General features: G+C 38.6%; 1 long non-coding RNA gene across 1 annotated transcript in view; it reads left to right on the top strand.

The window, feature by feature from the left end:
• Nucleotides 1–17,106, top strand: part of LOC147795305 (uncharacterized) — a 21,183-nt gene extending 4,077 nt beyond the window's left edge. The window contains exons 2-3 of the long non-coding RNA XR_015424020.1: nucleotides 16,369–16,702; nucleotides 17,069–17,106. This is a non-coding gene — a long non-coding RNA (uncharacterized LOC147795305). The remainder of the gene's footprint in view (nucleotides 1–16,368; nucleotides 16,703–17,068) is intronic.

Here is a 17,106-nt window from a genome sequence, read left to right as displayed (position 1 = left end):
GTAATAGTAGTTAGAATTAGATTTGTGTTTGCTGACAAATGAAAATTGAAGAATAATACCAGTACTGGTACATGTAGGTTTGCGAAAAAGAAGTGCTTTTCTACTAAAGCTGACATTTTTAGACATGTACAGTGTACAGGTACTGTATCTTAGTCAATTCTCATTTAACCTCATTTCTGACAAGGTTGTACCATACAGTTAAATCTGTGTAAATTCTGTCATGTACATGTACCGGTACATGTATGTTGACTGTTTTCCAGTTAGGGATCTGTGTCTTTTTTAAAATGTAATTAGACACTTTTTTACTTCAGCTTCGTAATTCCAGTACTGTGATCTTTATCATTTGGCAATGACTGAGAGAGGAATTGGTATACTGGTACATGTAGTTTGAGCCCTTCTGCTGTGTAACATTGAGTCATTGACTTGTGCCATCAAGCTCTGGATGGCCACATCATCTGTTTGCACAGAAGTTATTTTTTGTGAGTCAGAAGAACTCCCAGGCTCCCAAATCCCAGTTTTGAAAGTTGTTTGACATGCCAAGGAATGTTAACACCATGGGATTGCTTCATAGTACATTTACATGTACTTGAAGGATCATGTAATGTTCAATAAAATGAGCGTGGAGTCAATGTTTTCAAACGCATTCTTTTAGAGAAATAAACAAACTGAAGCTTTACAGACTAAAAGTACATGTACAAGTTTCACTCTCTCAGTTTTTGATCAAATCATTTACATATAGACATGTACATATGTGTACATGTACATGTACATGTAAGTGAGCTAGCATGGAATTCCAGAGTGATGATGGTCCCTAATGCTGGTTTATTAGATTACCAGGTGACCTTATCCTGTCCTGAGCTTGTCTGTATAATTCTTGCCAGGTCTCTGTATCCTTGACCTCTACACCTGCTGTCTTTTTTCCTTATTTAAGATTACTAAAGAGGCTGTCCCTCCTTGGTTGTAATCTTTGACTTGTGCAGGGTGTGTCGGTCAAGTCACAGGACAAGTGTAGGACAAGTTATTGTGTCAGCACTCTTTGATGAGAGAGATCAAATTAAGAATTACACTGCATGTCAAAAATTTACATACAGGTTAATTACAAATCCCTCCCCATCTTCTTCCTTTATCCCACCCCTTACATGTACGTCCAGTATTTATGGTCACTTTTTCAGAAACCAACAGTTGACCTTCTATTCATATACGTGTATTTTAGCAGGAATGAAAAAAGTGCTGACACTTGTGCAGTTGTCAGTGTTCTGGGATTGGCGATTTTTCACTGCATTTCCCCTTGCCTAAATGTTTGTTATATACGTGCAATTCATAAAACATATTACAGGGTGTATGCGTTAATGAAATCAACATTGCCACTTTCATAATTGGTTTGGTTGTGAGTGGAAATGCCGATTATGCAACCATTCTTGAATAGAAACTTGAGCACTTTGACAGGTCTTCAGACAGTGTGTGAACCTGAGCACAATGATGCTGCTTACAGCAGAACAGCGAATCTTTGTGGTGCAGACTTGCATGTATAACGAACACAGAGGTTTTCAGCCAAATACCACATGAGACATTGAGGTCCACTGTGTTAGAGGGGAAGGGGTCACATGGAGGGCATTGGACTATGAAAAAGAAACTGTCTTGACTGGATCAAAGGGGAAAAAATGCAGACAGGAAAAAAATGATTCAGTGTTAATTTTGTCCCATATCTTAGTGAGCCATCCCTAATTACATTGTATACACGAACACCTAAAGTTCAACACATCGGTGCTCAGTGACGAGTAAACGGTAAAATCATGATTGAGGCTTCATTGAAAAGCATTCGTTCTCTACTTTAAGATGATAACAAGTTTCCTGCTAGAAGTTGTGTAGCTTTGCCTCTGTAACCATTTCAAGTTGGGTTTCCTATTTTTGCTACACCTTGTATATGGATGATACTGACCATTTTTTGAACACATACCGGTATAATACAAGTTCATGTGTGCACCTGCTTCACTCCTCCAAGTACAGTGATGCACAAACACCTGCAGATCCAAGAGGTACCGTATAATTGAGACAGGAAATATTCACCTTCATCCCAGGACAATCCTGGCAAATTAAGTTATCATGGAGCCATGTCCCAACTGCTTTCCTTTCCATCTAAAATTGCTTTGCTGGCAGTTGTAAATTGGTTTAGTGTTACCATTCCCTGGTAAATCTGCAACCTTAGATGCGAGTCCATGTATGTATACACGTACATGTAGGCCTGCATGTACATGTACTGGTACCCCACGTACCGCAGAATGATAAGGCATGAGGGTGGCGTGATGATGGTGTGAATTCTGACGCGCCATTTCTTTACAGTATCACTTCATTAATGTCCATTCGTCAGTCCTTTTGCAGACATTAAGGTTTTAGGATGCGAATGAACTTCCTTGCATGTACATGTACGTGTACATGTACTTACGAAGCACCAATGTAACAGGGCTATTGTTGTGTGTTGAATAGAAAATGTTCACTGCAAAGGTACTCTACATGTTCTGATACAGTTGCATAATTCTTTTGCATGCGCTGGGTACCGTACTTTCCGTGTACCTGTAATGTTTTTGTGGATTCAGAGCCTCGTAAAATTTTTCTGCAGAGTTGAAATTTATAAAAATTTATGTAACTATTGAAAAATATGTTTCTTAAGTGTTACAGGTCAGGATATTTTTCATTGCCATATTTGATAATTTTGATTCTTACATGTATGAAGGGGACAGCTCATTTGTACCGGTATACTTACAGTACATGTACATGTACATACATACAATGTAAATGTAGGAAGCCACTTTTACATATATTTTGCCATCCTTTATAAAATGGACAAAAATGTGCATGATGGTGCATGAGGAGTACATGCATATGTGCATGCCCATCTTGGTCTGATTGAGCCTGCATGCACACATACATGTACGTTACATGTATACATATACAATGTACATGTACATGTATGGTACATGTACATGTATGGCCTGTAGACATGCCATTATGGGTCAGCAGGTGGAATTCCTAGTTGTTTCAAACATTCAACCATCCACGTACTATATTCCATTGTTCATGTACAAGCATGTGTACATTCATACATGTACATTGTGCAGTGCCCTACAACTTAAGGATGAAGTGAAATTACATGTAGAAGAACAACACTTGGGCAAATTGTACATACAGGTAATCTTTTTTGTACATGTATCATACATGTACATGTACATGTACCTGTTTGTTCAGGCTTTATAGCTCCATCTACACTTTAAGCCGTGACCTGATGTCAATCTGGTCCTGGCAATTTTTACCAAAACACACAATTGTACATGTGCATGTAGTAGTAGTAGCCCTAATAATCCCAAATCCTCCTATTTCAATATGATTTTACATACATCCTAGGGGCTAGAAAATATCCCCAATTGAAGGCCAGCTTTTTTCTGTAGCGAGAGGGTTAGCCCTTGTAACAATAGGTCTATGTATGAGTCACTCATACTCAACCATTGTGGCTAGACCAACACCAAGTACGGGTCAAGGACACTGTTGTGATTTGTTTTGATATGGGGACAGGACTCTCTTTTATTTCCTGTCATTTGTTGACTCTGTTGAAGAGTTGGAAGAAAGGCCTGTGATAATTTTTAGTCCAACCATTAGTGACCTTTAATTCTTACCAGAGCTTGTGAAATACATGTATCTAATGTTTTGTCCAGACCCAAAATGAGGTGCAAGACCTCAGAGCTTTTCATGTGGCAGGCTGAGGAACAAATCACATTCTTACAGGAACTGTCTTAGGAAATGTCTGTGTTAAAGGATGTCAGAAGATGTGTGAAAACACTGAGATTGGTTTCATTTTTCAAAAGCAAAAACAAGTTAAACTGTCCTTAAAAACTGAGGGATGTTTGCGCAAATTTTGATGAAGAAAATATGTATATTGTACATTGTACACTGTATGTACTGTGTTGGACACATGTATGGTACTTGTACGTATTTGCACTTGTAAGAATCGGATAAAGAATAGAGAATTACATGAATGCACTGGTGTATAGTTAACATTTATTCGATTATTTAATTATGTTGTTTTTCTTGACTGTACTGTGCCATAAGCGTCTCTTGAGGCGGATACCGAGGCGTTACAAATTTTTGTTATTATTATAGCTGAAATGTAAAACTACCATCTTGTATGTAGTAGGAGTTTCATTGTATGGACAGTGTTCTTATGTAAATTTTCATTGAATTAAGACTTGTGATTGGTTCATGAAAGCCTGTTGGTACATGTACCAGGGGTACATGTACAAGTATGTAAATGTCTTCTTAGACACAAGTCTATGTGCTGACTTTTGAAAACATCCAAATAAAACTTCAAATAAAAAGGACCATGTGTTTCCAATCAAACATTTCATGGAAGTTTTGAGTTGAAAAGTTCATTGGGTCCACGGGTATTTCTGGCACACCGGTGCCTTGGCCAGGCCACTTGAAGTCATGGCCAAATGCACATGTGGGACATGTACCAGGACACTGTACATGTGCGTGGCATTCATGTACACTGTGCAAGATCATTGTTACATGTACATGGGTGGACCTACGAGTACATGTACATGTAAGTACTCTGTCATTCACTTTGATACTTGTCTCTAACATTATGGAAGGACAAGTTACATGTAGGGTACATTTGGGGAAGACGGGACGCGGGGAAGACGTACTGGTAGTCTGTCAAATTACTTTTCATAAATATTGCTGTGGATGTTCAAGCACAGTAAAATTTAATGTAATGGGCCATAATCTTTAGTGTGTCCCGTCTTCCCCTAACATACCCTACATTGTACAACCACATGTAATGATCAGGTGTGTAAACATGCACATACTGGTACCGGTAAAGTTAAAAATTTTAAGACAATACTGTGTACATTTCCGTATATGGGTGTAAATGAACCCTTGTTCCTCAACAGGTACAAGTGCATATGTACATGTACATGTACATGTACCGCCAGGCCTACATGTATGCCCGTCACATTTGTCATTGCAACCTGTGCTGCTGGCAGGTAATTTGCATTTATTCATCACTCTTGGAAATTACCATAGAAATGTGTTCTGAACTTAGAAAATCATAGGCCAGATGTGACAGGGACACGCAAAAAATGGACCTCTACTTTCCAGAATAAGTACACCTGAAGATCACATGGATGATTGAAAGTTTTTGACTGAAGATGTGTACAGTGATCAGACAGTTACAGAATATGTACATGGAACAGTAGAGACTGCTCCATTGACACTTCAAAACTACTGGTATCTCAATGTGAGTTATGAAATTTTGAAAAGCTTCCGGTGCAGCGCTTTCTTTCAATTGTACTCTTTACAGAGGTTTTTTATTTCAACATTTCCACTGCACCTGTGAAGTGACCAAATGTCAAAAAGATGCTTACAGTATCTTCAGATAAATTGTTTAAAACATGCACCTGAACATACATGTCCCGTTATACAGTACATACATCTATGCCCATCACATTTGCCAGTTAATCCTGTTAAACCAGCAACTCTGTAGATAAATTCATTAATTGAATTACATGTACACCCAAGGTGCCATGGCAACAAGGCCAATATTTACATGTACCTTGCATGCATTATACATGTACATCTATACATACTCTACATGTATGTGCATGTACCGGTACATGTACATGCAGGGGTTTAGATAACGCGTGTATTGGCGTAGATGTACATGTACGCTTCCCGACTTGGAAATTTAGTAAAAATACGCAGCATAAAACCTCATGCAGAACATAGAATACAGTTTGCAGTGATTTTTACTACAGAAAGAGTACCATAAGTTTTTGTATTTTTCATGTTGCATCAATTATGCACTGCCCAACAGAGTTATATTTGTAGCGGACGCTAACTAAAACCGGTTTGGTCATGTTCGTCTGTGTACAGCTTTTCCCGCCACTCCATGTATAACTATTATAAATTATTGAGAAAACCCTGAATTGACGGGAAAGACCCAAAGCAAAACGTGTTGTAGACCGAAATGGGCTACTGCGCAGGCATCGTTCTGTACAAAAACCTGGTCACCAGACTCCCCAAAGACACGATGCAGTAAAATTGAGTTCTAGCCCACAAAGACCACACTATTTTCATCGATTTTTGGAAGAATTTTTGGAAAATTTGAGTCAGAACACCTCAGAAAGATTGAGGTTTAGATTATGTGATTGTGTGATTTTTGTCTACGGTGTCATGAGTTCATGGTTATCACTAAGAGCTGTTTTTTTCTGTGGTTTTGCCTCATTATATTTACTACAGCTATGGAACTAACTCACATAGTAATAGTATTGGTACTCAGTTCCTCCACCTCTTAGGGAGTACGGTACTCTCCCTCTCAGGAAGAAGAAGTATTATATTTCCTAAGGCAAAAGGACTAACTCACATAGTATTGGTACTCAGTTCCTCCACCTCTTAGGGAGTACGGTACTCTCCCTCTCAGGAAGAAGAAGTATTATATTTCCTAAGGCAAAAGGACTAACTCACATAGTATTGGTACTCAGTTCCTCCACCTCTTAGGGAGTACGGTACTCTCCCTCTCAGGAAGAAGAGTACAATACATAATACACATGTACATGTATGTACTGAGGGCAAAAGAGTAGGCTTCTGTACTCTACCGGTACTCTAAGCAAGGACATGGGTATTGTACTCATGGCGTGAAGAAAATTATCTAAACCCCTGTACATGTACTTCACTTGAGTGAGTAGATACCGGGTACATGAACATAAACATGTACATGTAGATTGCCATTTGCATACAAATGTACACTGCAACTCCAATTCTTAACTTTAATAGTATAAAATGATTTCGTGTGTAAACATAATTGAAAACATCTTTGAATTCTCTCACATTTGATTTCCCAGTTTGCCAATACAAGTAGAGACAGACTTGTGCATAGAGCCAATTGGTAATTGAGGCATTTGACAGCAGGTGATTGATTTGTCCCAGCTACCCTTTTGAACAACATGTACATGTACAAAAATATGTATCATTAAAATCCTCAGTGATTTCTGAATATGAGTGCCTTTTCCATTGTTAAAATTCAAATTTTTTTCACCAATTTGTAAACACCTTTAAGAATGAGCACACGGTACATTCCGTTTAACATTAAAACTATTTTAAAACTGTGTCTCAGTTTCCTGATTCATATTTCATTTTTTTAAAGCCGTTATTCAACTTTCCGGTATTACGTACTTTGCCAATGGAATATGGAAATTCCCAACTCTTTAGTGATGTCATTGCCAAAAATTTCTGATATCATTTTGTATGGTGCATGTACCAGTAGATTTCTGTCAAAATGTGGCAGTAGCACTGACTGAAGCATTATGTTATGCAAACTCATTTTTCACATACATGTACATGTACCAGAAGGCTACTGCCTAAACCAAAGAAAAATTATATTTTCCCATGCGTTACTGCCCTGACCAAAGTACATTTTATCATGGCGGTAGTTAAAGCCCAGATGTTGACATACTATACCGGTACATGTACACTGTACGTTGCTCAATCCAGAGGAAAAGAAACACCAGATGGTCTTACCAGTCTTATTCATTTCTAAATTTCCATTCCAGGAGCAAATAACATGTATGCAGTAAACTGACTAATATGTTGTTTGTTTATATTATAACGGTTTCAAAAACTGAAGTTCCAAAATGTACATGTATATGAGATTTTGTACAATCTGGGCTGGATTCTCTCCACTGGTTTTCCCTTGTACCGGTACATTTTCATTAGTTTTTGTTTAAAATCTTTTCTGAACTTCTACTTTACTTGTATTTTTGTAAAACCCTACAACTCTCGTTTTTAATTATACATGTATTATAAATGACCACTAGTTGTCAAGTAATGAGAGTTCAGGCTTTTCGCAGCACTAAATTTCATTCTCTAATTTAACCCTAACAGTCCCAAATGCTACAAAGTACTACTTAGTAGTAAAATGTAGTACTCAGCCCTTTCGCATGTAAGAGGACATGACATTATTATTCTAACAGCCATAAAATACAATAGAGCAGACAATGTACCATACAGTACTGTGGCACTATGAATGCATGGTTTTATTGTTCTCTGTATGAGTAACAATGGAATAAACCTAGCCAGAAATTAGGGGTGTGCATTTGCGGGTATTTTTAGAACCGGGTACCCGTTTTCTGTTGACATCGGGTACCCGGGTACCCGGAAAAGAGATCGCCTAATAACAAATGGCATTGCGCGCAACCCGGTGGATCATGTGCCCGAAACACGGTTCTTTTTGGTACATACGAAGCAAGCAGAACATTGTTCTAAACGTCGGAGTTTATCCCTCCTACCTTTTTATCAAACGAAATTGTTACCTTCAGTTTACAAATTTTTTGTGGGTGTATGAAACAGAAAAACAAATCTTCACGGGAAACGTCAGAAAAAAGAACAGAGCTGCAAACCACCTACATGATATACGCACCTGCAAACGCTCAAAGGAAATGTCCCGGATGCTGCATGACCACGGACACGCGGAACGCATGTGACGTGCACAAATGGTGAGCGCTGGTCGTGTCACGTGCGGACCAGATCAGTGCTATGTACGTCACGGGTTAAAAGGCTTAAAGTTTTATGTACAAAAATACCACCGTAACTCGAACAATGCCCACACGATTACATCCACTTATTTTGAAGTTTCTGATTCAAAAAAACGCCACCAAAATGCTTCAAACGGCGTTGAAAGAATCGGAAGTCTATATAGGGTCAGGAGTCATCGCAAGTTCATTTCTTTTCTGACGAGGACCAGCACGTTGCATAAATCAACGTAGCTGCAACTGTGTAATCCTGGCTTTCAAGACGCTGAAACTAACCTGATTGCAACGCGGGCCCAATTGTAGTCCCCTTCAGGCGGTCCAATCGCTGACACTGCAGCAGCCATGTGACCATAAAAAGAAAGGTCATGTGACCACACATAAGGAAGCCCAAGTGAAAAAATAGCAGCGCTTCATGTTGTTAAATGACTAAGCGATACGAAAGTTTTGCCACACGAAGGTACGTACCACGATGAAGTGGTTTAGTTTTATAAATACTTTTTCAGGATAACTCCATTCCCCTGAGGTTCAAATTGTCGAGATTTTAATGCATAAGTACTTTGACAAGTGATATTTGATTGACCGACTGTATTATGACTTGCACCTGTCAACATTTCCTTTTTTTCGAATGAAAAAATACTTGGATTTGAAATGCTTCAGTACATACAAAAAAAATCATTCCTGCTTTTTTGGTCAATTCCTCATCCACAGTTCCGCAGAATCACTGAGGAAATTCAAGTTGCTTTAATTTAAAAATAATTTTGAAACGGAATATTTCTTGGTATAAAACTTAACTAAACTGGTTCTCTGACTCTTTGGGTTTGTAGCGCACATTTAGTGCTTTGATTATAAAAAGAGGCCGATCAACCGCACAATTTGTGCGTGATCGCTACTTACCGCACGCGGCGTGGAGTCCCAGTACCGCAGGAATATTACACAGTCCGCTCTCGCTTCGTCGTCAATCCCGACATAACGTAATTTTCATTCATATTGTTTTATTTGACAAAAATACTCTTTATTCAAACAGTAAGCACTACTTATTCCGCACAAAAGTCATTTAGGCCGACAGGGTTTGATAGTTACAAATACAGTCATGCAAGTGTACATCAACAGCGCTTCCCCCTCATAAGAAAAACTCCTTCGGTCTCTTGTTCATATAGGTTTGGTACAGTCATTTTCCTAGTTCCGGATCGCGAAAATTATTCAGTAAGACTGCAGCTGAAAAATCCTCAAATTCGAGTGAAATATGGTCAGAAGTCAACTTTGTGTTTTGGATATACTTCAATTTTTTTTTTCAAAATCTAAGCTTTTACATTTGGACTCACAGGATCGATCGACGAAAGTGATGATGACACCTTTCCTAGTTCTGGATCGGTTTAGGATCGAGACAAAAACGTCTTCACAAATGAAAAGTAACCACACGAAAAATCCATTTTCAGCCAAAATCATTGTAAAAAGTTGCTTTTCTAATAGAGAATCTTTTAATTTTGAGAAAATTAGATGAAAAATAAGAATTCCAATGAATTAAAAAGGTAGAAATTGCGTAAGGTTTGACTCGACTTTTAAACTGTAGAGTGAGCTATCAACGTTATCCTCCCCGCGCCGCACAGTTGACGAACCCATTACGTCACATACATTTCTGCTGCGCCCGTGTAGTTGAGTTCGCAACGACTTTGCGTGGTAACGCCGCGCGATCCGAGAGTGGGGAAAAGCTTGTAGTTTTCGCTAAATTAACAAAAGTCATTTTGATTAAGCAGACATTAGATGCAAAGGTTTATATGACTATTCAATTTAAAGAAATATTTAAAATCACACGTAGCGAGTGACCTATCGCCCGTGAATTTTAGTGGTTTTTTCGCTCTTGTGAACTAGGAAATTCCGGAACTAGGAAAGCGACTTGCGGTACAATGGGTGGAGTGGGTAACAAAATTAGCTGTCGATCTCCGAATTCAAGTTTCATGTATGACCACGGGACCGGGTTTTCATCGGCACGGTGGTTTTCCATGAAGTCTGTCCTTCAGTAAGAAATTTCACAGACATTTTATGCATGAATGTTTGTTCCTAATTTATTTACTTTTTTACGGGTACCCGGCCCGGAAAAATGGAACCGGGTTTTGAAATCGACGGGCGGGTACCCGGGTACCCGGGTACCCGGCACAGGCCTACCAGAAATAGTAATTTGTAGCGCTAGGTCCTTCAGGCTCAGAGTGTTACATAGTATTTTGTAGTACTGAGTACTTTAGGCCAAACAATGCCCGGAACTGTTAGGGTTAAACATAAAAAAATGGCTGTCCATGTGACATACCTGTACGCGTATACACATACATGTATATATGTTATATCTGTCCATGTGACAAATGTGATGTATTTCCAGTGACAAACCTTACATGTACATGTACCTTGTAATTTTGTATTTGTAATAAATTTCAGTGTTTTATATACACATTGTTTTTCTGAGATTATGAAAGTTTATAAAAGTAAACTTACAAGAGTATTTAATACATTGCAGGTACATGTACATGTAACTATCAATCACATTTTGAATTTAGTTGTCATATTTAAGAAGCAAAGTGTCTGTCCATGTGACAAACATTGTATCTTCAAGAATAGACTTCCTATAACTTCCTAAATATTGCTCAATTTGTGTTTACCTTTCTGTGGGTAACAATCAGAAATAGTGAAGACATGCACAAGCAGCAAAAAATGGCAAAATTTTACATTTGGAAATTTGTATTGTGTGCCACATACATGTAGCTGTATCTTTTTAGTGTGGACAAACCCACATCTGTACGCGTACCAGTACATCAATTATAATTCAGCTTGGTTTATTTGCTGTCAATGTTTCAGCAGTATTGATTCAAAACATGACACATATGGTACCCCGTTCAGGAAGGACACACACAAAAAAGGTAATTTCATGTCTAATTCCAAAGCCAATGAGATAGCAGTGCACAAACAGGTCTTTGCTGTTTGCACAGCCTGGGTAATGGTACTAATTAAATAGTGTAGGCTAGGAAGGAGGTCTGCTAACTCATTTCTCATGCTTGGACACGGAGTGAAGGAAGTGAGATACACGTACCGGTATGGTGCATGTACCGTAATTTTAGGCAATCTCAGATCAGGGATTGAGGGTCCGACAGCTAAATCCCAGGGCATGATTGCAGAGGTTCTCTGTGTGCTTTGTACAACAAAATCTTCAAAACACTGAAAGAAATTTTTCACATGACCGGTAGCTTACAAATTGCAAGTTAATGTGTACATGCACGTGTACATGTACATACATGTACTAATACATAAAGTACATTGTACCATGCATGCATACAATGTATATCTCAAAACAGTAAATTGGCTCCTTGGATCTGTATGTTTTCATAAATTATACATGTCAATGTACCGGTACATGTACCGGTATGTCAATAGCTATTGTCTAACCCTGCTAGTAAATACACTGTGCAAATACAGGTACGCACATGTGCATGTACATGTACATTTATGTACATGTACATGTGTGCACGTCACTAACTTTCAGATCACTGGAGAAAAACATTGTTTTTACTTCTTTGAAGGAAAACTGAAGTGCAGCATGTGCATGCACATGTATCCAGTTAATCAGCATGTGGGTCATTTAGAAGTGTATGAAAACATGTACCATGTATGTACGTACACGTACACAAATGAAAGCTGGAAATCTCTGAAAGGAGTGCTTTCATTCACTATGTACACTACAATGCACTTTGTGATGTATGGTTCACCTACATGTACAATATAAGGATTTTGACACAGCTACTCTTTAAAAACTGGTATTACAAGACTGTCAGATCTGCCTGTCATTCCTGGCATTACTCAAATTTGAAATGTATGGGGTACTACCAAGGGGAATTCTATTCAACCTCAATATGGCCTCACAGTTTGATATTTGAGTAAATGAAAATAGTACAATGCCAAAAAAAATGGAAAGGTCAAGCCCCTTTAAATCTGATTCACCACCAAGGGAGGTTTTCCCTGATACCTTGGTGTAACTGATCCCAATATTACTGATACCTTGCGGTAACCTACAGTATGCGTCTTGTGAATAAGGGATGCAGATTGGATGTACCGGTACATGTATGTATGACGCTACTGATCGCATCAGTCACATGCTAATGTCTACCCCTTAGGTGTGTGTCTGTACGCCAGTCATCATGGCTCAGAATTTGGGAAATCAATTTTTTTCCCCAGGGAAGGTGAGCAGGAAATGGAACAAGAAGCTTAGGGTAAAGATCAACTAATGTACTTACATGTATTAGTAACTGCTTAGGATTCACTTTTTCTCCTATTTTATGCAATTTTGTTGTGATGGTGGGGAGCTTCAGTACATGTACCTGTATGTACCGGTGAGTCTAGTTAAGTTATTCTGTTCATGTACCGGTACTGTACCAGTACAAGTACATAAACAATACATGTACATGTACATGGACCGAAGCTGCTTGCAGATACATGTATCATGTAGAAACACTATAATTAGAGACACGGAGTAGACATCTTAGTTAAGCAAATTGTTGGGTTGGTAGTTGCCAGGTGATGTCTGGAAGCCAGTGTGCTGTGTACATGTACCAGTACTCCTCCATGCAGAAATCATTTTTCAGCAGTGAGAGCAGACTGTGTGAGTGAGCAGACTGTACTGAAACAAGCTTCTGTTGCTGTCTGGCTGATTCTGTGATGGCGGGGGTTGTAAATAAATTCCCAGATGTTGTTATTGCCAAAAGAAGTATTGAATGCTTTTGTTACACAGAAGCCAAAATGCCCATGCTTGCTCATCATGTGCCTCATACATACATGTACTGCCTTGGTCTTCACTTCGAGATGCTCATATGAAGCAGTTCCAACATTCCCTGTGATTGGAGGGAATGGAATCCATTATAGTAAAGTTTGTTGGAAAGTTCCATGTCTCAATTTACAAATCTCTCATTGCAGGAGCAAAAGGCAATTCCAGTGTTCAGAAATTATCTAGTGCGATAGAATACTGGTATATTGTACATACTGAAAAAGCTGACAGTTGGTTTGCATATCATGTGCATAGACCTACATGTACCGGTACTGTTACCCATATACACTGTAGTATCATTCATAGGAATGTCATTGGGACATGTACCCCAGTACTGGCCTATTTGACTCTTACATTTACATGTACATGTACATGTATCTCATGGTCATACCGGTATGCCATACATGTACATGTAGATCTGGATATTAAACCAATGAATTTCTCGTGATGTACACGAAATAGTACAATTTCTAGTTGTATTCCAGTGGGTACAGCAAGCCCCATACCGGTACATGTGCACATGTACACATACATGTACAAATGTATCGTACTTTGCTGCCATAAGATTCTGTTGGATTCATTAGTGTCCCTTGAAAGAAATTTGAGGTTTGAAGATACCCGTTTATGATGAGGTTTGTATTGCATTTTATGATTTTCACTGAAAGCAACTGAATGTTGAACATGTACTGTACTCATACCGGTACATGAAGAAAGCAAACCACAGGCCTGGCAATACCGGTACATTAATAAAACTGCATTGTTACTCATACATGTACATGTACAGGCAAAATGTACATGTACATATGTGTAATTCAAGGGTTGGCATTACTGTCCCTTATCAGTGGTCACATCACATACAGTGTATTGAACCACTCACTGCTTGCATGTCAGTATTTGAGCACAGACATCTCTTATCCCAAATAGTAATCCCAGGTTTAAAGTTCCGATTTATTTCATTTGTCATTCCCAGTAGGAAACAAGTCATTGCCAACATGACATAAACAAAGAGGACAAGGTTCACTGGAGTCATCATAACAGACATATGCAGTCCTGATGAACACAGAATTAGACATCAACTCAGTGAGCTGAGAGCCAGCATTTTGGTCCAGCTGGAAGTTTTCTAATATTTAATTTCAGGAGTTGTAATAATTGTTTAACTTGAACCGAGATCAGTGATGTTGTACATGTAGTTTGTCTGGGGTACATTTATTATTGGACTGACTCTAGGTAAAAAATTCTTGATAGTGTTTTGAAGCACAGTGCATTTTCCTACCGGTACATATCCATACACTGATACACAACTGTAATGAACCAATGTCTACTCTGTACATGTAACAGTGTGCATACATGTACATGTAAGGACTTGAAAGTACTATATGTGTACTTGATGTACATGTACGGAGTATGTGAACTATACACTGCTACCGTAGATGTTGTGAGTACATGTACTGGTACTTAGTACTTTCAGGTGTACATGTATGAAGCACCATGGTTACAAGACGACAGGCTTAAACATCAGTTATTGTGACATTTAGAGCTGACTGTTGCTGTGTTGACAATAGCTGGTACATGTAATTGATGATTGAACTTGAAGGTCAAACGTGCTTTCATGTACTTGTACACACAGATTACATTCATGTAATTACATGTATGTACATTGTATGATGTACAAACACGTACATATCGGTACATGAATGAATGTCCACTAACGTACCGGTACTGTTTCATGTAATAAAGCCTTCAAGACATCTTGACAATGGGTGCATGTATGTAACAGTAAGAATAAAGACCATAGGATCCATACAAATGCTCACTAGGAAACTTTCATTATCTTTTTCTTCTAGTCTGCCGGTACACACATGTACATGTACAAAGGTTTCTGTAGGCTGTACAGGAAAGTAGGACATAGTGCAGGCCTGCATTGTACTCATACACATACATGTACATGTAGCACTGTATTACATGTATACAGGTACATGTAGCACTGTATTACATACAGGTACATGTAGCACTTTATTACATAGGTACATGTAGCACTCTATTACATAAAGGTACATGTAGCACTCTATTACATACAGGTACATGTAGCACTCTATTACATACAGGTACATGTAGCACTCTATTACATACAGGTACATGTAGCACTATACATACAGGTACATGTAGCACTCTATTACATACAGGTACATGCACTGGCACATGGACATTCACAAATGCAGCGCTGCTTCACAAATGTAGTTGTAATGGAGTATCGTTCATTCAGTGGTGGGTTCAAGACTTTTCAAAAGAGGATGGTTACTGGCTGAGGTGTACTGGTAGAAGTCAGGTGCACAGACCAAAGACCAGAATCAGTGAACTAAGCGTTCCAGTAAACATGCATTTTAGTTTTTCTTCAGTGATGTGCATATGTCTACATGTACATGTGATACTGAGCCATTCCTACTGTCCCTTGATGCAAACTTGACATTGACGATAATATGCCACTGCAGTGACTGCACATTTGAAATGTGGACATTTTTAGGTTTTTGTTTAAATTGGGATAACAACCTTTCTAAAGAAAAATATGGCTGTCTACTTGGAAGCATAAATCTGGGCCAGAAGACAGAAATACTGTATTGTGTAAGGAGACACATGTATAGTAGTTCACACGTACAGTACATCTACACGTGTACCGACCAGTACATGTACTTCTTACATACTTGTATTTCTTGTTTTTATAGATGTAGCAAACTGGACATTGTACATGAACATTCAAGTACTTGTGTACAGAAATTATGCATTCACTCTGCACACAGAGGAACTCATCCACTTTCATAATCATACCGTAGGCCTACATGTACATTTGGCAGGCATGGGCTTTGTCCATAGATACCTATCTCTAATCACGCCACTCAATTGACAAACAACTTCCAGTTCACTTTAGTTTATACCAAGTTGTTGACTCAGTCTAAACACAGTTCTTTCTCTCTCTCTGTTTCCTTGTTTCAGATTTGCAAATACCACACGTTACTGCAGTGACATGCTTACGCAGGATTCCTGATGAAGCCTCAGACAGGTGGAGAGCAATGATTACATTGTGTCAAGCGAAATAAAAAACTTGTTATCCCAGTCCCATTTGTGGATATATCCACAGCAGTATCAGACTTCATTCTCTTATTTAAACAAGAATTTCAGTCTTGTTTTTGGATAGCTTCATTTGTCATGAAGCGGTTAAAGAGAAGACTTTCAAGCACATTTCGTGCAAACTCGGTGATTGAGGACTCACTGTCAGAACTCACGGAGAGCATGAGTATAGAGGAAAATGGAACTGGCACAAGAGAAGGTGGGTACAATTCAAAATGAGCATAGTTTAATTATTATGGGAGACTAATAAGAGTAGAAATCAGGTGTTAATTGCATGCCAAAGTACTGAAAAATGCCACTGTAGACTTTTCAAACTGCCTGTACTGATGTGTGGCCTGCATCAAAAGAAATACCAGCACTTTAACCACAGTCTATAATGTACCGGTACTCAGTTGGAAGATAACAATGGATGCAATGCATGGTTTTTCCTGGTGGATGATCTTCATCACTTGAGGCCAGATGAATGGAAAAGTAGCGTGAATTTGCATCCATTTTGTTTTTCACTGAGGATGAACATAGTGTAATACACATGTACATTTGTTGTCTGTTTTGGTCTGGATTTCAGAACTGGTGCAACAGAATGGCACAAGAGGTTCTGACGGG

This window comes from Acanthaster planci, unplaced genomic scaffold (assembly GCF_054643075.1).
Source record: "Acanthaster planci isolate LZ-2023a unplaced genomic scaffold, COTS_SCS Contig82, whole genome shotgun sequence".
In the NCBI taxonomy this organism is placed as follows: domain Eukaryota; kingdom Metazoa; phylum Echinodermata; class Asteroidea; order Valvatida; family Acanthasteridae; genus Acanthaster; species Acanthaster planci.
This window is presented reverse-complemented; position numbering and strand designations above follow the sequence as displayed.